This window comes from Quercus robur, chromosome 8 (genome assembly GCF_932294415.1).
Source record: "Quercus robur chromosome 8, dhQueRobu3.1, whole genome shotgun sequence".
Classification (NCBI taxonomy): Eukaryota; Viridiplantae; Streptophyta; class Magnoliopsida; order Fagales; family Fagaceae; genus Quercus; species Quercus robur.
Window position 1 is genome coordinate 36,873,664 of NC_065541.1, and position 22,712 is coordinate 36,896,375.

The 22,712-nt window shown below is 33.4% G+C and overlaps 1 long non-coding RNA gene across 1 annotated transcript; it reads left to right on the plus strand.

Annotated features, from left to right (window-relative positions):
- Window positions 1-8,324: 8,324 nt before the first annotated feature.
- Window positions 8,325-20,552, plus strand: LOC126695387 (uncharacterized). Its single transcript, XR_007646021.1, has 2 exons — window positions 8,325-8,433; window positions 20,269-20,552. It is a non-coding gene; the product is annotated as an uncharacterized LOC126695387 (long non-coding RNA).
- Window positions 20,553-22,712: the final 2,160 nt, after the last annotated feature.

Consider the following 22,712-nt stretch of genomic DNA (forward strand, 5'->3'; position numbering starts at 1 on the left):
TGACTATCAATAATATTTAAATTATATATGTAAGAATTATACTATGCATTTTAATGTACATCTTTTAAGCATATCCATACATATACATAGGGTTAGAAGTTAGTAATGATATAAAGTTCCAAACTTAAAAATAAAGTTTTAGCTCATGCTATTCATACAAAATATATATACAAATAATCGTCTAAAGTATGTGTAGGGACATGTTTTGCAGCCCAAGCCCAAGCCCAAGATGTATGAGATCTTGACCCAGTGAGCCCGGTATAATAAATTTGTAGAGAGTGGGTCAAAAAACTAGGCCTTAATGAGTTTGACAACGGCTAGTATGGATTTAAAAGTGATCAAGAGAGAACAAGGAGAATAGAGTTGAATGAATTCACTGTTCGAGGAGGTATTTTGTCATACAAATCAATTACAAATATAATTTTGATTGCTACAATACTCCCTGATCAATTTCCCCTCCCTCTCTCATGGAGAGTTTCTTACATTATATAGCTTCCTTTGGACCATCTTGATCCTACACTTGTTGATCATTTGAGCCCTTACTTGAGTACTTGTCCCATCAGACACCTTATTTGGCTTTCTGTGATTTGTGGTAGTCAAGGTAGTACTGTTTAAAGGTCTTCTCCACATAAATGCGGCTAGAAAAGTAGCTACAGTACATTTAATGCGGTGGTAGTAGTTTTTCCTTAGATATTTTTGGGTTTCCTTCTTGTATGTTCATGAGGCACGTCCCTATCATTGGAGCTTCCCGGAGGGTCATTCTAATTGCTGGAATAGATACTTGAATTGCATTCATTATATCCGAGGAGGAGTTCCTCCTCGAACCACCTTCCATTCGTTTCTTACTCAGGAGACTTTAAATTGGAACCCCTAATAACTATTTGTTCCTCCTCGGACCATTCAATGTCCTCAAACAAAGCCCAATGCCCAATGCCCAATATATGATCCTGGACCCTTATCCCTACAGTATGTATAAATAAAATCTAAACTTTTTCCACAAATTATTCACACAAGTACAAATCTAAAGTTATAATCAAGTTATATACACAAATCTGTAAGTAATGATATTATAGAGTTCATTATCACATACCTAAAGATTTGACCCAAAAAAAAAAAAAAAATCACACAAGTTAATATAATGAAAAATTGAGAGAGAAAGAGAGAGAGAGATTAAAGAGTTGAATGTCTTCGGAAATTAAAAAGAAAAAAATAAAAAAAATGGAACCCAAAAAATCATAATTTATTTGACCATTAACATTGCTAATTGTACTTAAACATGAAAATGAGAGTTTACTTTAAACTTTGGAAGATTGAGGTCATCAGAATTGGGAAGAAAGACATGATCATGAAACACAATTCACATTTTAGTCGCCGGTTTTCTAGTACAAGCTTTTGACGGCAAATGAAATTGTGATGAGAAACACATGAGGAAAGCAGAGTCCATGAATGAACCCATTCATGACTTTGTATTCTATCAGTACCGGTCCTACTCAATGTGTCATACTTGGACTTGGCCTCTCAGTGCTTTGTTTTCCACGACAAAAAAGTAGACTTCGTTAATCTTATTGATGACGTTATTTTCTTCCGTATCTTCTACTTTGGGGGTCTCTGTCTTTTGGGACCTTGTCCCCTTGGATTTTTATTTGATATATTTGTTTTGTTTTTTGTTTTTTGTTTTTGTTTTTGTTTTTTTTTTTTGTTTTGTTTTTTTGTTTGTTTGTTTTTTTTTTTTTACTGTGTCTCTTGGTTTATTATTTTTCTTGTTAGTGATTGATTTCAACGATTTAGAGGTGCCCCGTTTTTATTTCTATGACTAAGTCTCTTGGATTATTGTTTCAGACTAAGTAATTTTAATAAAGGAATTCATCAAAAATATATCAATAAAAGAAGAAATCACTTAAACTGTGCATCCAAAGAAAAAAAATATAACTCCCATAAACCATAATCCTAAATGCTTTCCTCATGATTATGGTTTTTTATTTTATACTAGTCGCAGACTCATGCGATGCGTAGAAATATATAATTATTTTGTAGTTTTGATATAATGTATAATTTGTTCTCCTAAATTTGTTGCAGATAGTTTGCTCTCCCTAAAAATTAAAAAATTTCTAAAACTATCTTCCATCTCTCTATCTCTACAAATATATAATTCTATTATTTTTGGTTTTATTTGATTGATATTTATCCATTTGTGGGTGGTTCATATTCTCCTAAATCATATTATAGTGCATTATGTTTTCCTAATTTTTTTTTCTTTAAAAACTAAACTTTTGAAGGTTCAAATATATGTTTCAAAGTTCTCATTCTCTTAAAGGATATTATCATAATAATCATAACTCATCACAAAAATATACTTGATATTACTCAAATAACTAATAGACATAATCAAATACATAGCCAAGATTGTGTTTTGATATAAATTCAAATTCTCACTTTCAAAATGACTAAATATTAACTCAAAAATAAAAAAATTAAATCAAAACTATAAGAGGGAGAGAGATGACTTGTGATAGGGAACTCAATTCAATTCAATTGGTCTTCTTCATATTTTATCCAAATTCAATTTCTTCATATAACCAAGCATACATCTTGGCATTTCTCAGATCCAATTGGTCTTCGTGAATTTTGAGGCTTTGTCCAAACTTAGATAATCTTTCACCCTGATATTTTTTTGGTTGTCTATTGCTACTTTATCTAGTTTTTACATGTCCTTTGATTTGATTTTCTTTCCATTGAATCGAATTCTGCAGTTTTTCAAAGTCTTCCAACAAAGGCATCCCATAATAATATCTAAATTTGTTACAATACAAAACCAAAAAAAGAGTAGCATATCTTGTATTAAGTTATGCATCTACATTCATGTCACAACTAATATGCACATACAACAAAACTGATTTATGCTACTCATATACAAAGAGAATACTTTATCCATAATGGTGAATACATCACACAAATGCACATAAGAGGTATCCATTAGTGGAAAAAACTCACCCGTCTACAATTTATTGGAAAATTGAATATACATTTCTATCTGAGACACCACTTTCTAAACATTGGTTAACTCACTACAATTCTTTTACTATATTCTTCACCTTGGCTTTGAGAAATTTTTGGTAGGTTTATGGGAACCAATGTTGTTGACACTAGAGATCTTCAATGGCACATTACCAACAAAATTAATCGGGAAAACTTGAAGAATATGGGGGAGAAAAGGGAAAAAAAAAAATCACTTTAGAGGGACTTCCTAAATTCACAGAAGTAGATATATATATATAATCAGTATTTTTTTCCTTGGAATTCTAATAGGGTGGTGTCGGGGGGCGGTTTTTGCGCGTAGTCACATGTCTTCAGTTGGAGGTGTGACTTTACTAGGCCCGAATTTGTTTTGGGGGGTCCAATTTGGAACTCGACATTGAGCCGCATAGACCAATGGCTTCTGGTGCATTTTAAGCCTACAAAATAGATAAAGCCCAAAGTCTTAGAATCATAATAATGGTTGAAATATAATATGTTTAGCATAATAGCTTTGATTAAACAATTAGTTGAACATCATTGTTATGTTTATTAAGTGATATCTAATATTAGAAAGTAATTAATCAAGTGTCATAAGTCCAATAATGGGATAAGTCCAATAGTCCATATCTAGCTGTGGTATAGTTCATGTCCAATATAATAAGATATGTCCAGTAATGGTCTATGTCTAAATAAGGTATGTCCAGCAATGTTTTATGTCCAAATCATATATGTCAATCAAAGATATATGTCCAAATAATATATGTCCAGCGGTGGTTTATGTCCAAATAATATATGTTCAACGGTGGTTCATGTCCAAATAATATTTGTCTAATGGTGGTAGATCAATTTATGAATATGTATGTTCATTAATGAAGTATTAGTGAGACCATGTTTTATTGAATAGTGAGATGATATTAAAGTAACTTATATCCAGCGGTGCAATAATAATGGGTTAACATATACTTAATAATGTAATTTCAAAGATGGAGAAAATATTGACTTATCTCTTATGTTTCTGACTCCAGCGGTATAGCATCACTTTATTCCTTATATGATTTGTGGCTCCAGTCGTATAGCATTAGTAAGCTAATAACATTCCAGCGGCATAATAATATGAGTACAGCGGTACAATGATAATAAAATAAAATATATTCAATAATGTAAATATAGAAATAAAGATATAATGACTTATCTTCATAGTTTGTGGCTCCAGCTGTATAACATTAGTGGACTTATAATATTTCAGCAGCATGATAAAATGAGTCCAGCGGTACAATGTGATATTATGAGTCCTTTCAGGTGAGTTCATGATTAAAGACGAAAAATGGGTGCAACTGGAGGGGGAGAGAATATGTCCAGTCGTGTGCATAGGTCGGTTAAGTTTATCCCTTTTATCACACTTAAATGATTTTTCCCATGTAATGCTTTTTTAGTTATTAGTCAAATATGAGTGATATTGCCTTCCATGAGAAGGGCTTTTGTAATATGTTCTTGAAAGAGTGTTTGGTATCTTTTAAGATGCATGAAGATGGTAAAAAATATATATGTTTTGTGAAATATGGTGTTTGTAATACGTATAGGAATTATATGTAGATACTTTGTTGAATATGGATTTTGTATATAATTACTTTGTGAGACATGAAGTTCAAAGATATATGAGAAGTATGTATGGATATTTTGTGAGGGATGCGTTTGTAAAATATAGGGAAGTATGAGAGATATTGAGATTAAATATAGTAAATACATGAGATTATAGTTGCTGTTGGAGTGGTTTTTGTATTATTTCATGGTTTACGTTGCTTTCTAAGAAGGGAGATTTTGTATGAGAAATAAAGAAGGAGATAGAGATGTGTTTTTGTTCAGCAAAATGATGAAGTTTTAGAATATTAAAGTGTGGGAGAGATAGGTAGTAGTGTGTGTAATAGGTGTTATCTAAGAAGAGGGATTTTGTAAGAGAGATGAAGAAAGATGTGGAGATGTTTAGAGATATGGCAACAAAATGAATGGAGTTTCAGAATATTGCGGATGAGAGAGGGATGGATGGTGTGTGGGGCTTGGTCCTCTTTATATAGAGCCAAGCATGTAACTAGATTAGAATTAGTTAAAGGGAAATTTAGCAAATAAGGAAAAGTCTTTGACAAAGTAAGTAGTTTCATTAGTGGGTTTTTTTTTTTTAGCCAAAAGAAGGAAGTTTGAGACTTTAATGCTGCTGGAGCTGCTGTTACGGCTGTTAGTCACAGCTGTCAGCTCTACAGCAGTAGCTGCTGAATGATGTCATCTGAATGACATCTTCTGCTGGAGGAAAATATTTGGCATTAAATTCATGGTTTGGTTGAAAATGGTAAGATAACCTTTATGGGACCTTCCTATTTCTGGTATTGCAGTTGGAGGCTAAGGATCTTAGCTTAAAATGATAGGATTTCTTTTATGGGATCCTTACTTCTTTTGGTATAGCAGGTAGTTGCTAGGATTGCCATTAATGGGCAAGTGATGTCATTTTAGGACATGTGTCAACTACCTAAGTTGCTGCTGGAGCTATTGCAGTTGCTGCTGGAGTTGCTGCTGGAGTTGCTGCTAGTATTTTTGGCCAAGTTTCATCTTTTGGAAAGTTATGTGTTTAGTCTATGGTTTTATTACAATATAATTTTGGTAAGTAATAAACTAGTTGGTTAATATTTGAAAAAGTTTTAGAAATGTAATTATGGTTCTTTGTGTTTTGACCAAATCTTGGAAAGTAAGGAGAGCATTTAATGTTAGATATGAGGTATTAATATAGATTTAGCTATGTGCTTGGGATTGATTTAAATGAAAATAATAATATAATTAATATGAAATGATATAATAACATTTTTAAACTTATATTATATGATGAACATTAATTTTTATGTAAAGAGCATGAGGAGTTTTATCATTCTAAGTGTTATGTAATATGAGAGGCTAACCAAATGTTACCTATTGCACACTGACCCGTCAGAGTTCAGGGAATTGGGGAAGACATACCAAAAAACATGTTTTCATTTATTAACTTTGAACCACTGGAGCTTTACTAAACATACTTCTTGGCCCTCCAAACCATGACTCCCAAAATTCTCCCGATGAGACTTATGAGCTTGGATCATGAGCCAAAAATGAGATGATGTGCTATGAGCTTGAACCATGGGCTTTGACGCCTTTTTTGTGTAAATATGGGCTATTTTGGGTTTTAAAAGAGATTTTTCCAAAATCCATGATAACGTTGATGTGGTGCGGGTTGCCAATGAAATAAAGTCATGTGGTGTGAAAAATTTGTCCTCAATAGGTGGCAATTGAATGGTTTTCATAGTTGCTTGATTAGGGAGAAGGAGAGTCATAGAGTTGAAGGGAGTTTGAATTATTATCAGATTGAGTTTTATGGGATAATAAATGAAAAGTTAAAAAGTTAAGAAATGTTAATTGAGAGCGAGAGAGAGATGATGGTTGAATAGAAAATGGCAATAGATTTGGCTTGATGGAGTAATAAATGGGAAGTTGAAAAATGGTAACGTTAATTGAGAGAGAGAGAGAGAGAGAGAGAGAGAGATGAATTATTGATGTTCACGAATTAGGTTTGATGGAGTATTTTTTTTATGTGATGGAGTGATAATTGGGAAAAATATTAATTTGCAAAAAGAAGGAAAAGAAAAAGAAAAAGAAAAAAAAAGCATTGTTGGTCAGTAAGTTTACCTAATATCTATATTATACAGCTCGGTTTACATTGATCGTACATTTGAACACAAAGAGCTACATTTTAGATGTCATGTTTTACTTCCCATATATCAATATATTTTTGTCATGATCATAATAGAAATATTGCAACAAAGCCACTCATTGTTCCAATAATAAAAAACCTCCCATCAAAATTTAAGCTTTCAAGGTTTTGCATTAAGTTGGTTGCTCCAATATGGTCCAGAATAACATAAACTCCTACCATTGAACATTTAGTTAGTTGTTCTTTTATATCACCTAATAAATCATTGCACAAAAGAATAATGAGAAACATCAATCTCTATAAAATTTCAAGTAGGATGCTCCAATATGATCCAGAATAATATCAACTCCTACCATTAAACATTTAGTTAGTTGTTCTTTTGTTTATCACCTAATAATGAAAAACATCAATTTCTACAAACATTGAGGAAAACTAAGGTTTTAATATTAAAGAAAATACAATTTTCCACTTGTTTATTCTTTCACCCTTTTAACAAAGTCCTTTGTCTTGTAATTGATGTACACATCAGCCCCAAGATCCTTGCAAACAGCTAATTTTCCTTGCCAATCACAATCTAAAACTATATGAATACTTGGAAACCAAACTTATGCATTAGAAGAAAAGTGATATTGGACCCGCAATAACAAACACTTGCTCATAGTACTTAGTTATCCAAATTGCAAATGTACCAATATTGCTTGAGCCCCCATGAACTTGAAATTTTAATACTTATTAGTTTTGCATTGGAGATACCATGTTGCAACAAACAAAAAGGATAGAAATTATCATTTTAAGCTTGTGTAGTGCATAAATTATCAAACCATTTGTAAATTGGACCAAAAATTACACTAAATAATCATAAAGGCTCAGAAATTAACAAAACAAAATCTACCAAAAAATTTAGAGAGAGAGAACCTTTTTTGTGAGAGGAAACTATGCATAGAATGGAAGAGAAAAATAAAAAATTTATAATAAGAGAGTGAGAATAAGAAGAGTCAAAATAAAGGAAGATAAAGTGAAAGAGTAAGAGTGAAATTAAGGTAGAGGGTAGTGGGGAGATGAAAAGGTAAGAAAGGGAGAAAAGTTTGAGAAAGTGTAAATATTTTTTTTAAAAAAAAAGAGTGAATGAGTAATGTTAAAAAAAAAAAAAAAAAAAAAAAGAGAAAACGTTCTATCAGGTTGTGGTGTAAAACCAGTGTTTTACGCTAGCCAATAGACTCCTACCACGTGGACAATATTAAGTTCTCACTTAAACCCCTCTCCAAACAGAGAACGAAGTAAGAAAACCACAGAGCTCACACCATTCACCTTTGCTTCCTTCATGTCGAACCTCCACCACCGCCACACAGATCGCCAGAGCAGAACGATTGTGAAGAAGAAAGAGTTCTCGCCGTGCCCTTTGCTTCCTCCTCTAAGGTTGTGCCGTCCTTTACTTTTCCAAACCTCCACCACACCACACACCGAAGCTCACTGCCATAGAGGTTGCCAAAGCTATGCGTGGAGTTTGGAAACATACCGGAGCCGCCGTGAGCCACGATCCAAAGGTTTCTTTTTCATGATTTTCCCTTTTCCCCAATTTGGATTTTGAATTATTTTGGTTTTTCTGTTTTCTGATTGCTTTTTGATTGCTATACGTAAAGGGTACTGCAAAAACTTCAGTTGAAGGTTTATTTGCTGCTGGAGATGTACAGGTAATCCTCTCCATAGTTAGCTTTTTTTTTTCTTCCGTTTTCAATTGGTCCTGTACCTGTCAAGACTTATTGTGTATATTCAGATACCTTACCCAAGACTCTGGTCCAAATGTTGCAATAGTTCAACTAGTGGTCATCTTATGGGTTTAGAAATTGTATTGATTATATATGTTGTGTCTATTAATTATTGCTTGTTGGATTTATGAAGAATTGGGATACATTCAAGGAAATTCTGAGAACTAGTTAGGGAAAATCTTGTATGAATGGAAGTGATGCATGTTACAATCTTTGTCATCTAATCAATTTCTTGGCATGTCCCATTTAAAGAGGAAAGAGATAGTGCAAGAAATTAGGTTTTAGCCTTCTGTTACATTTGTATTTTCTTTTTTTTTTTAATTGTTTTTGGTTAAGTTAAAAAAACTTTCTAATATGTTAACACATCTTATTCTTTCTATAAATTCCTTAAACTGGTTTAAGGTCTCTGTGTGTGTGTGGTCAGGGGTCAGAATTGAAACTCTAAATTGATAACTTTAGAGGACATATGTTGATAAGGAAGAGTCAATTGGATTGTGAATTTAGAAGATAATATGAATAAAGCTTATATGCTTGGTTGGGGGGGTACTCATATGCCATCACAATTGTAACAACTAATCTTCTTTTAAATGCTTTTGTATTTGTCCTGGCAAAGGCATGCTCTCTCTATCTTTTCTTCACTTACCAATGAATGGAAATTATAGTGTTTTATTAATGGGAACTTTTATATGAATGCTGGCACCAAAATTCATAGCCTGTTAATGTACTCATATTTTAGACTGTCCACTAAAAAAAATGTTCTACAGATACAGAACATTGATAAAAATGAAGTGTAATAGCTGATTTAATGCCTAGGAGAGTATTATCTACCAATGAAAATTTTGCAAGGAAAATTTTGACCATAGTTTCTATTATCTACTAATGAATACCATGTCTATGTTTGCTCAAATATCTTTATGCTGTCCTGTTTGATTATTTTTTTATGCAAATCATTATATCTTTATGCAATCCTGTTTGTTGTGTATGGCTCTGCTATGACAGCTTAATGCTCAAGTCCATAGCATAAGGTGTAGGAGATGACTGTCAGTTAACATAGATTATGCACAATTTTGCTTGACTAAATTGAATTTGATTTTTTTTTTTTTTGGGTTGGTAGTTACCTAACCCAGTTTTAGAAGATTTAAAAGAATGTTACTTATTGTATGATAGGATTGCTGAATTGTTTCCTATATATATTTCTTTCAATTTTTCAATTTGTGTTTCCTTTTAAAAAAAAAAAAAAAAGAACCTTGACTGAATTGTTTCCTTTTTTTCTTTTCTTGGATTTGTATTTCTTTCAATTTTGCTTCTTATAGGTGCCTTTCTGACAAGTTTACTTATTGTGGTTATTGAATTCTTCGCTGTCAACTTTAGCCTCTAGGACACAGTTGGTATCATTTATTTGATAGCTATTAAAATATTTTTAGTTTCAAATATAATTTACTCCTACTTGTAATGTCAATTTGCTCTCTATATGTACCAAAGTGCAAATAAGGATGTACTTGGAGCTGTTTTATGTAATAAAGTTTATTGAGTGGAGCTATATGTACCAATGTACCAATGTACTTGGAGCTATTTGATAGCTATTTTATATACTTGGAGCTATTTGATAGTTGTTTTATGTACTTGGAGCTATATGTACCAATGTCAACTTTCTCCTACTGTTAATGATAATTTTAATATTAGCATAAAATTTTCCAATTAAATTTTAATTTTGTAATAGAACAAGTTTTCCAAATTGGGCAAGTTTAGTATTGTAATAGCACAAATTTTAAATTTATTCTTAATTGTTGCTTATGAATTTTTCTTCTCTTTTGTTTTTTATAGGTCATATTGAAATATAAAATTACTTGAATTGAAAATATGAGTGCGGACAACAAAGAACCTGAAACAATCTCACTTTGTGATATGGTGGATGACTTAGTACATGATAAGTCAGAAATAAACGAAGATCAAAATAATGTAGACATATCATTGGATGATTCAAATCAACCTTTTGCATGTAATAGGCATTCAAAACCACATCTTGATATAGTATTTGAAAACTTAGAGGCTGCTCGTGCATATTATAATACATATGCAAGGCGAAAGGGTTTTAGTATACGAGTAAATCATACTCAAAAGAATAAAGATAAAATAAGGGTTGAAATTTAATATGTTTGTTCGAAGGAAGGATTCCATCGTCAATGTAATGAAGACAATGAAAGAACAGGTCCAGAGCGTGTAGAAACAAGAGTGGGATGCAAAGCAATGATAGGTTTAAAGAAAGTTGATGATATATGGATTGTATGTAAGTTTGTGGAGGGTTATAATCATGAGCTTCTTACCCCTAAGAGTACAAGTTTGCTTCGTGGGCATAGAGTGATAACAAGTACCCAAAAGAATCTTATAGATACACTCAATGAGTCAGGTATAGCCCCAAGTAAGATAATATCTGTGTTAAGTAAAGAATCTGGTGGTGATTATAATGTTGGATGTATTCCAGTTGATATTCAAAATTATTTGGGTAGTAAAAGAAGAAAGTTGCTTTAAGATGGAGATGTTCAAGGAATGAACAAATATTTTATTGGGAGTCAATGTAAAAATCCAGGTTTTGTTTATGCAATTGAAGTTGATGAATATGGGTGTATGGGTAATTTCTTTTAGGCGAATGCTAGGTCAAGAATGGCATACCAATATTTTGGAGATGTCGTTACCTTTGACGCTATATACCAAACAAATCATTATAAGATGCCTTTTGTTCCCTTCACAGGGGTTAACCACCATCATCAATCTGTGATGTTTGGAGGTGCTTTGCTTGTCAATGAAACAATAGAATCTTATACATGGCAATTTTTGCCCGACCCGCGGGTATCCGATCCGGCCCGACCCTAATGGGCCGAATTTTACCCGGTCCGATTAAGAATAGGGTCGGGTATGGATTTAAAAAAAAAACCCGAAGCGGGTCCGGGTTTTATAAAAAAAAAAATCCGAGACCCGACCCGAAACCCGACCCGGATAAAAACCCGGCACCCTAAAAGTACAAAAATACCCCCTATATATATATATATATAAATAATGTAAAGAACTTGAAAGTAAATAGCTTTAAAGTAAATGACTTGAATGTAAGAACAATAATAAGGCGGTAGAACCAGCCAAGCAGTATATATCAAAATAATTCAAAGTAAATAAGAACAATAGTTCAAAATAAATGAAAGCAATTTAGAACCATCCGGTATGGCGGTAATCCGTCCAAGGTGGTGGTAGCAATAAGTAAAGTAATGAACATAGAACTGAAAATACTTGTTATTGAAAGTAGGATAAACACTTACAGTAGTAGTAGTCAATACAAGATCTCAACAGTTATGGGTTAACAAGTACAAAGCTTGAACTAGTCCTAGTTACAAGGTTTGTAGGATTACAAAGTTTGTAGTAAACAAGGATGAGTAGTAGAAGTAGGGTGAGTTCTTTCTCTAAGAAGGCTAGTTCTAAGGGAAAGGAAATCAGAAACCAAACTTGACTTGAGAAGCCCCAAAATTTAAGGGACAACCCCCCTTAAATAGGCAAAATTTCGGAGTGAACAGTGTCATGAACAGTAAAAGTGAACAGTGATCTGTGAACAGTAATCCGTGAACAGTAATCAGTGAATAGTAATCAGTGAACAGTAATCAGTGAACAGTAATCAGTGAACAGTGTTTTTTCCATTTTTTGAAATGAAAACTTCTGAGCTTTTGGCTTTCATTTGGTCCAACATGTCAGGAGAATCATGGCAAAAGGCAAAAGGAAAGCATGCATGTCTTCCACCAAGTACTTGGGTGCTTCATTCTTTTCTAAAAAGACTCCAAAGGTGGCATGGTTGGTCAAAAGGAAGCATCATATCTTCACAACCATCATGGCTTGTGTCTTTCAATTCTGAATATTGTAATAGATGTGGCCGTTGTGTAGGCTAGAGAAATAGTGGCCGTTGTGTAGGCTAGAGAAATAGTGGCCGTTGTGCAGGCTAGACAAATAGTGGCCGTTGTGCAGGCTAGACAAATAGGAGAATCAAAATCTTCCGCAAAATCCGGAATATCACGAGTTAGTTCCGGATTTTCTGCAACATATTTGTGAATGACAATAAAATATCTTGGCTGTTGTGCAAGCCAGACAAATAAAGTAACACCAGTCTGGAAATAGTAGTGACCTCATCAATCAGTAGAGGGAGCATCGGAGGGATAACCATCAAAGGGATCAAAAGGACCTTGTGGAGAATCACATACATGATCATGGTAAATAGCATACTTATTACAGAATCCACAATATAAAATTGGCTCAAGCTTTGGAGTTTTTCCTGGGATGAGGAGACTGTTTAGATTAGGATGATCTTTTGTTTGTAGGTGAACAAAGGCGTCAGCATAGGGTTTGGGGCCAAAAACAGCAATTCTACCTGTGCTTCCTATGAAATGATAATTTTTCCATAGATTATGAGCAACTTCACGAATTTGATTATTAAAATAATTTCTCTAGCATTTTGCAAGAGTGGCTTTAAGGGACAACTGAGAATTTCCCTCGAACCATGGCCCTTGGTGGGTATAGCCATTAATGAGGATGAGATGCTTTGAGGGGTTAACATTCATCCAGTTATTTTTCTCCCATTTTGGTAGAGTGCTCCAGCATCTGATGGTAACAAAGGGTCTAGTGGAAGAGTTTTCAAACCCTTTAATAGCATTCTGAATGATCTGTGGAAGTTGGCTAGCCTGTTTATGACTTGTCAATTTTACAAACCTAACAAAGCCATATTCAAACATTTGGGAAAGCCAGCTAGAATTAGGATCCTCATCATCACTATCATCTGAATCTTCACCAGTGAAATATGAACCAGTATCAAAATTAATAAGGAGACCAGGAAATGGATGTTTCTTTTCATATACTCTGAGACTGCTCCCAAAGTGGTCTTCCCATTCAAGCTGAATAAAGACATTATCACCTTCGTCTATTTCATTAGGGTCAGGAATAGTAGCAGTAACAAGTTTTCTGAAATACTTGGACCATAGGTCAAAAGACCGAGACATAGCCTTGCAATCCAGAATACGAGATTGTAAATCTGAAGGCAAGTTGGCAACAACACTTCTTAACATGGATTGGGTCTTAAGACTCAATCTAGCATAATCAGTGCCCATTATAGTCTTTGTATCCATCGAATGGATTTCCTCTTTGCCAAAGAGTTGACTAATGTAGGTTTTAAGACGGCTCACAAGAGCCTCATTTTCTGAAACAAGGTTATTTTCTGGAACAAAGTCAATATTTGAAGCAAGGTCATTATTTGGAATAAGGTTACTATAATGGCTCATATAAATCTCGTTTTGAGCAGTAAGGTTAACAAGGTGGATTTCAAGGGCTCTAAGGGTTTTGTGAAAAACATTAATGTGGTTTTTGGTAAAAGCAAACTGAAGGTTATCAAGAATGAATTTAATAGAATCTGGTAATTCTGAGTAACCCGAACGCTTGATATTCTGTTGTTGTGTTCCCTTCTTACCGTCGTTGGCGCCACCCTAGTTGTAAAGTGAATTCCTAGGACCTAGCTGTAAGGCCCGTTTGAGCCAAGAGAGGGCGTGTAGGGCATGAGAGGTATGAGGTTGATTGGGGTATGTGTTACGAAATGCAACGGTTGTGAGAAAAACATGATAACTGAGTGTTGAACCTAGGATAGTATGGATAAGTTGTGGAGATCCAACTCCTCTATCAGCTCCAGGACTAGTTGTCCTCCTGATATTGTAAATGAAGAAGATCACACTATTGATGATAATGAGATGATTCCTGATTTTCGTAAATGGACTATTCCTAAAGTTGATACTAAAACTATTTATAAAACTAGTTTTGTTGAAAGTACTTTTCATTCTGCTTATAAAGCTAGAACTGTTGAACAAATTTTCTCTATTTCGAAAGTTCATGAAAAATGTTGCTTATTCACTAAAAAGAATATTAATGACTTCCTTGCTGCTAAAAAATTCTATTATTTGCATATTGGTATGGTTCAAGTTGCTATTAAACCACTTACCCGCAAGGGCATTAATGCTTCTGTTCTTATGTGTTTAAGAGATGCTAGATTTAAGATTTTTAAAGATAGCATTCTTGGAATGATCACTGCTTCTTTGTATGATGGTCCTGTTTATTTTAATTGTTATCCTGATCTTACTCTTGCTTTGGATGATCCTAATATTGTTAAAGCTTTAACTTTGAATATTGCTTCATCTGGATATTACATGGAAGAGGGTAGTAAGCCTTTTGCTTTGATTTATCGCATTTATTACAAACTAATGGGTACTCAAATGAATCCTTGTGCTTTAATGCCTAGAGAACCTTCAGGTAAAACCATGTTAATTCAATGTTCAACTCCTGATGCTAAAATCCAAGTTCCAAAAATGATTCAATGGCAAGATATTAATCTTCCTAAGGATTGGTTGTTAGAACATGAAACCCCTCCTACTAAACCCATTTTTGATGAACTTGATCTCACCCATATTCAACAATATCTTGATGGTACTGTTAAAATAAGTTTTCAAAACAATCCACCTTTGAGGATCAACGAAGGAAGACATTCCTTTGGTGGATCTGAAAGTATTTCAAAAAGAGATCGCGACATCAATGAGTTTTTGAAAAAGAATTTGGAAACATCCTCTGATTTAAAGCTAAAAGGTATTTCAACTAAACCTGAAACTTCCACTCCAGTTAGTAAAACTGCTAATGAAGATGAGGAAGATACTGTTTCTCTTACTCCATCTGATTTTGAATCTCCTATTGAAACTCCTCCTGTTTACCAAAATCAATTGAGAGTTTTGACTATTTTAAATGATGATTTTGAAATTGATTGGGATTCTTTGTACAATGAGTTTATGCTTGCTTCAAACAAAACCAAGAGGAAATATTTCCAAGATAATTTTGCTCAGTCTGATAAAGACCATGCTAAAGGTAAATGGCTGGAAATGATGAATCAATTGAAAAAACATATTTTGTTTTTTGATTTTCTCGAAAACCATTATGTTCCAAATAATGAGGTTTCAAAACAACATTTATATGTGATAAAGAAATCAAATTTTGTTAAGATTGATAAAACCATTGTTAGGTCTAGTCATCCACCTCTTGATTCAATTTTGATAACTACTAAGAAAGATGAAGTGACAAAAGAGGAAGTGAAGGCCTCTCCTTTCAAAATTGCTGATGATCAAACTCCAATTGTTAGTCTTATTGAACAAAACAATTTTACTAATCAATCTTTGCATATTATTGGTCAACAGCTTGACCGTATTGAAGAAAAATTTGTTGAAAAATCTGTTTCTAATTCTGAAAAATCTGTTACTGTTAAAACTGAGAAACCTTTGATTGATTTACCCAGTCAAAGAGAAAAAGTTATGTTTAAAACCTCTCAGTCCAAGACTCTTGAAATTGTTGACAAAATGCTTTCTGATCTAAAGATTAAATCTGAGGGTACTAGTACTTCTACAAGAACTCCAATTGCTCTCACTATTTCCAAAAAAGAAATTATTTCTGATGAAAATACAGATTCTGATACTATTTCTTCTGTTTCTTCTGTTCCTGCAAAAAGAATCTTTGATAATGATTTCCCAGAAATTAAAAGATTTGTTGGAAACTCCAAACCCATGTCTTTTACAAAAAATTGGTATCCAAAACCCACTTCTCCTGATATGCAGTTTGAAGAGAGATCTTTTCAAACACAGTTTTCTGTCTCTGCTGATAAACTCTATGAATGGAATATTGATGGTTTGTTTGAACAGGAAATCATTAATAAAATGAGCCACATGTCTATGGTTGGTATTGCTTATCAAAACAACCATAATCTTGATCAACCTGAAATTGTTAACTTGCTTCTTACTGGTTTTTCTGGTACTCTTCGTGGATGGTGGGATTCTTACATCACTGAAGAATCCAAAGAGTCTATTAAACATGCTGTTAAAAAAAATGAAGAAGGTTTGCCTATTTTTGATGAAAGTATTGGTCGTGGTATTCCTGATGGTGTTAATACCTTGATCTATACCATTCTCAAACATTTTGTTGGTACTCCATCCAATATTTCTTCCCGTGTTTCTGATTATCTAAATAATTTGAGTTGTCCAACTATGTCTGATTACAGATGGTATCAAGATGTTTTTACTTCCAGGGTGATGCTCCGGAAAGATTGCCATAAGCCTTATTGGAAAGAAAAGTTTATTGATGGTCTGCCTCCTATCTTTGCTCATAAGGTAAAACAAGAATTAATGGGTAAAAATGATTCTATTGATTATGATAATTTAACTTATGGTGATATGTTCAGTACTATTAAAAAACTTGGCATTAATATGTGCAATGATGAAAAATTGTTAAAACACCAATTAAAGAATAAAAGAAAAGCTAAATATGAAATGGGAAATTTCTGTGAATAATATGGTCTGCCTCCTATTGCTCCTTCTAGACAGAAAAGTAAAAAACATGATAAAAGCCATAAAAAATACAGAAATACTTTTAAACCTAATGATTTCTATGCTAAGAAGAAAAATGTTTCTAAAAAACATGTTAAACAAAAACCAAGTAAAGGTAAATGCTTTAACTGTGGTAAACCGGGACACTTTAGTAAAGATTGTAAAGAAAAACCTGGTAAGTTAAAAAACAAGTTCAACATGTTAAACATTGATGGTAATGTGCAAGAAGAATTATTTAGAATCCTTGAATCAAACAGTCCGTCTGATTCTTTGGAAGATGATTTTTCTTCTTCATCTGATTCTTGCTATCAATCTGCTGATGATTCTTCTGATTCTCCTAATATTAAAATTGGTTGTAGAGATTCCTGTTGCAATGTTATTAATACTCTCACCAAGGGTGAAGAAGATGAAAAACTGATAATTCAGCTAATAAATCAAATTCAAAACCCTGAACTCCAGAAAGATTATTTGGACAGGTTTAAGAAAAACTTGATAAGAGATGAAATTGGTAAAAAACCAAAATCAACCATAAGTTTTGAAGAAACTTTGAAAAGATTTAATAAAAAGAAATCTAAAGATTTAATATATATATATATATATATATATATAATCAACCCTAATCTCTCAATCCTTCAGCAGCAACTCGGACACTCATGCCTCCCTCCCTCAGTCCTCACCCTCACTCTGACTTTCCCTCTCCCTCAGCTCAGTCCCTCATTTAAGCTCACGCAGTCAGCCAGTAACATTTCATCTTTCTGGGTTTCTGGTTTTTTTTTTTTTTTTTTTTTTTTTTTTTTTTTTTTTTCTTCTTCTTCTTTCACTGGGTTTGGGACCTTCAGCTTTCTGGGTTCTGACGCTATCGCGTCTCTCGTCCTTCGATTCTTCGCCGCAGCTCTCGAGGAGCTCTTTGATGGGCATGTGGGCTTCGCTGACTTCTTTGTCGCCGGCGAGTTTCTTCTCCGCCTTGATCTTCACGATGAGCGCGAGGCGGTTCTGCTCCACCGCGCTGACGTCTACGATGAATTTCATGGGGAAATTCCACTTGGGGTTCGGGTCGCAGTCCTTGTTGATGTGTGTCCTCTACTGATTGGCGTTGTTGTTGTTGTTGTTGTTGAAGTAGTCGTCGTAGATCGAAACGACGGCGTACAGGTCCATCTTGGAGAAAAGATTCAAGTCCTTCAAGTCCTTGGCCGAATTCAGTGTGATATCCAAAGGCCTGCACTCCATTCTTGAAGTTTTCTCGGATCAAAGAAGAACAAAGAAAATTTGGATATGAAAAAAATATAAGAGGTGTTTTTTTGTTTTGACGGAAGAGAATCAAGAAATTGTTGTTGTTGTTGGTGAATGGTGGTATGTGAATTTGGGCTTCAATTCTTTTTTTCTTTTTCCTTTTTTGGTTGGGCTGGGCATTTGGGACACGTTATCTAGGCTTGAATCAAAATATGCAAGTTGAATGTGGCAAAAATAAATTTGGCTTCAATTCTTTTTTTTTTTTTTTTGGGTTGGGCCATGAATTGGGCTCAATCCCTTAATGGGGCCCGCGGGACCCGTGGGCTCCGGTGGGAGCGGGTCCGGGCCCCGAAAAAAAAACCTGCTTAGTAAACGGGCCGGGTTCGGGCCACGGGTCTTAACTCGCGGGTCGGGTCCGGGTATGAAAAAACCCAGCCCAAACCCGACCCGTTGCCATTCCTAAATTTGCATCTATGATACAATCACTATTGAAGAGTTTGAGTTAGAATGGAGTAAGATTATGGAGAAATATGGATTGGAGGATAATGATTGGTTGGGAAATCTTTATATGTGGCGTGAAAGATGGGTTCCAGCTTACTTACAAAACTCATTTTGTGCCTAGATGTCTACAACTCAAAGGAGTGAAAGTGTGAATAAATTTTTTAAAGATTATGTTCGTTCGAGTCCAACGATAAGTGATTTGTATATCAATATGAGCTAGCTTTGAATGCACGTTATCTTAAAGAGAAAGAACAAGATGTAAAGACCAAATATTCAGTGTCAATCTTGAAAACATGTTATAAGTTGGAAGTAGAGGCAGCAAAAGTTTATACAAGAAAGATGTTTATGAAATTTCAAGAAGAGTTATTTTGTAGTAAAAAATACAAGGCATCCAAATATCATGAAGGAGTGAAGAAGATATACAAGGTGGTAGCTCATAGGAGAGAAAGTCCATTTTATGAAGTGTCTCTTGAAATTGTTGAGACAAAAGCTATTTGTACATGCCATATGTTTGAGTTTGTTGGTATTATTTGTAGGCATATCCTAGCTGTTTTTGTGAATAAATCTCTTGTGCACTTTCTTCCATCACATTATATTTTAGAAAGATGGACAATTAATGCCAAGAAGCACATTGTACATGACATATCTAGTGATGTCGTACAGGTGGAGTCTCAAGTTTCTTCTACCATGATGAGAAATATTTTGATGCTTCAATTTTTGGAAGTTGCAGAGGTAGGGTCACAATCAGAGAAGCAATACAAGCATCTTGGACAAACTTTACAAAAAGTTCATGAGGAGCTTCTAGCCATGCAAGATGTTCATGATGTTGATGATTTAAGAAGTCTTGATAATAATACATCAAACAATCAAGTATTATGAAATCTTCCAACTACTTTGCAAGAGCCTCCACATGTTCCATCAAAGGGAAAGCCTAAAGCTTTGAGACAAAAGCATCTAAAAGAAAAAAATTGATGAAGAAGCATCTAAATGTGAGAACCAATTGTCCAACACATAAACATTCCAGGTAATTACATGACCTTATTGAAACTCCTAGTATTAATTTAGTGTTTAAATTTTTGGTTTATAAAATTACTTCTTGTAGGGATGTTGCAAATACAAGCTTGACACCACATTGGGAGTCAGTGCATCAACAACAAAGTCAAACTGAGGTTATTTAATTACAATATATTCAATTTCAAGATAATACATACATTTGCTGATATTTTCAAAATAAACCTTTACTTTTTTAAATTAGGAGTCTTCGATGGTAAGGTTGAACCCATTAGTCATAGCAAATACATTGTGCTCTACAAGTTTTGTATAGGTATATGATATATTTGATTTTTTTACTTAGTATAAATTATTCTGTAATAGATGTTTTTGTTATTTATTCATTTTTTTATTTGTCAATCATCTTTAGGACTCTTTGCCAACTGTGACATATCCTTCTACATCGTCATCTACTATGCATATAACTCCCAACCAGTTATCATTTACGATATGACCACTTAGCGTTTAATTAGAATATATTGAATTTTATTTTTAACTGTGTTCATTCTAATTTTATTTTTTGTATTTTGCTGTACATTCTTTTATGTAGGATCCATTACAACAATTCCAAGAAAATTGATGTACAAACAAGTTTTGTGTCCAAGAGAATGGATTGGGAAGCAAATATTTTTTGGTTATATAATGTTTAAATTGTGGTGGATAGACATAGAACCATCTTCTTTTTTGTATTCCCAATGTAGGGTCCTCTTTTTTGTATATTGAACTATGATAGGTTTTATTCTAGATGAATGTATTCTCAATTAGAAATTTCCCAAAAGAATTGTGATAAATTTTATTTCAAGATGTATGGCCAATCATATGATCTTTTATGAATTGAATTGTGACAGGTTTTATTTCAAGTGAATGCATTCTCAATTAGAAACTCTTATAAAAAAAATTGTGATAGGTTTTATTTCAGGTGAATGTATTCTCAATTAGAAACACTTATAAAAAAAAATTGTGACAGGTTTTATTTCAGGTAAATGTATTCTCAATTAGAAACTCTTATAGAAAAAATTGTGAATGTATTCTCAATTAGAAACTCTTATAAAAAAAATTGTGACAAGTTTTATTTCAAGTAAATGTATTCTCAATCAGAAACTTTTATAGAAAAAATTGTGATAGGTTTTATTTCAGGTGAATGTATTCTCAATTAGAAACTTTTATAAATAAAATTGTGACAGGTTTTATCTCAGGTGAATGTATTCTCAATTAAAAACTTTTCTAAAAAAAAAAATTAATTGTGACAGGTTTTATTTCAGATTTCTTTGTAATCTTATAATCCTCATTTTGTATTCTAAATCATGATAGGTTTTATTCTAAATTAAATTGTGACAGGTTTTATTTCAATTTTTATTCTAAATTGAGTTGTTATTATGTCAAATTTTAGTTTGTATGGTACAGAAGTATTAATGGGCTTGTATTATAGAAGTATTACTTCTAAATTAACAAGTATCCATGTAATTTTGATTCCTTAAAAAAATTGTTAAAATGTCTTTTATTTTGCTTATTTTAACAAATTTCAGTTACAGTAAATGCACAATTAGTGATACAAAGTCTGGTAAGTGTACAATTAGTGATACATATTTAACTTATAAAAAACCAAGGATTTCAACCCAATGTAAAGGCCATCTAGGACCATAAAACACATTAAAGCTTAAAAAATACATAAATTTGGGATGATGATGCAAAGGACTTCAATCTAGATAGGTTTGCTGAAGGAGTTTCAAAAGCTACAAGGGGTCAAGTTTCATTTTTACGGAAAACTTCATATCTGCAATTCTGCATATCCGCATGTATGCATTTCATTTGCAATTAATTGTATCTATATGAAGACCAATTTATTAGAAACTAAGTACAATTCACATTCACCAACAATTGAAAGTCTACTGTCCAGTACTATTATCTCTTCAAGTATAGCCCAATAAAAAAAATTCCATATATAAATCCAGGTACAGCCTATGGAAAGCTTAAAGCTTAAAAAAAGGGTCCTAACTTCTACCCTAAAGCGAATCCATGCATGTATCCAGGTGCAGTTGAATGCATGTAACGTCCAACGGTATACAGGTTGAATGCATGCTCTCCTTGGATGCATTTCCTTCTTTCTGGAAAACAAACAGAGACATCAGAGTGGGAAAAAAAGAATTAACTATAGATAATATGAAGAAAATGATCACAAAAGCTGGTAACTCACGCATTTATGCGAACGACAAAAAGCAGTTTGGTATCGGTCACTATCAAATCTAGTCTTTTCCTCTTTGTCCTCTGTTTCAATTTTATGAAACCTAGTTTCTACCCAAAAAAGAAGAAGAAAGGATTATTTGATAACACCATTATGTTAGTAAATATATCATGAAATTGCAGACAATGCAGGGCAGCTCTGGAAACATTTTTCCTGGATAGAAGTTAATCTAAAATTAAAGACATAAAGAGAGTACAAACATCTAAGTTTCTACCAAAGTTTTCAATCTTAACAAGCACATCACCTAGATTGATGAGCATACACATTTCAACTACTATTGCATGCTTCTCATGGACAAATAATCTGTGACCCAAGAAGAGCCCATTTCACCTAATACTAGGCAACTGCCCAAGAGACAAATTTAACATGCAAAACAACAGAAGAAAAGACCAAGGAAAGGCACCAAAACAGCATTTAGTCATGTCACATGCTAAACATAAAAAATTGAATATTTCCAACATATCAAAACTGAATGAACCCAATAGAATGTCAAATAATCGAAAACCTCAGCTTTCTTCACTCCTCTAAAGAACACTTCAAACTTCTCCATCCCAGCTTATTTCTAATAACATCAATCTTCTACAACTGATTATCCACACAAAACTAAGGTGTCCCCAAGTTCCAACTCTCTCCATAAACCAATCATAGATACATATATGTTAACCTGTAAGCCATCAAAATAACACCCAAAATAATCCCCCAATTCTCAAACTATGCCATGCTTGCACATAACCATATGCAGATGTATACAA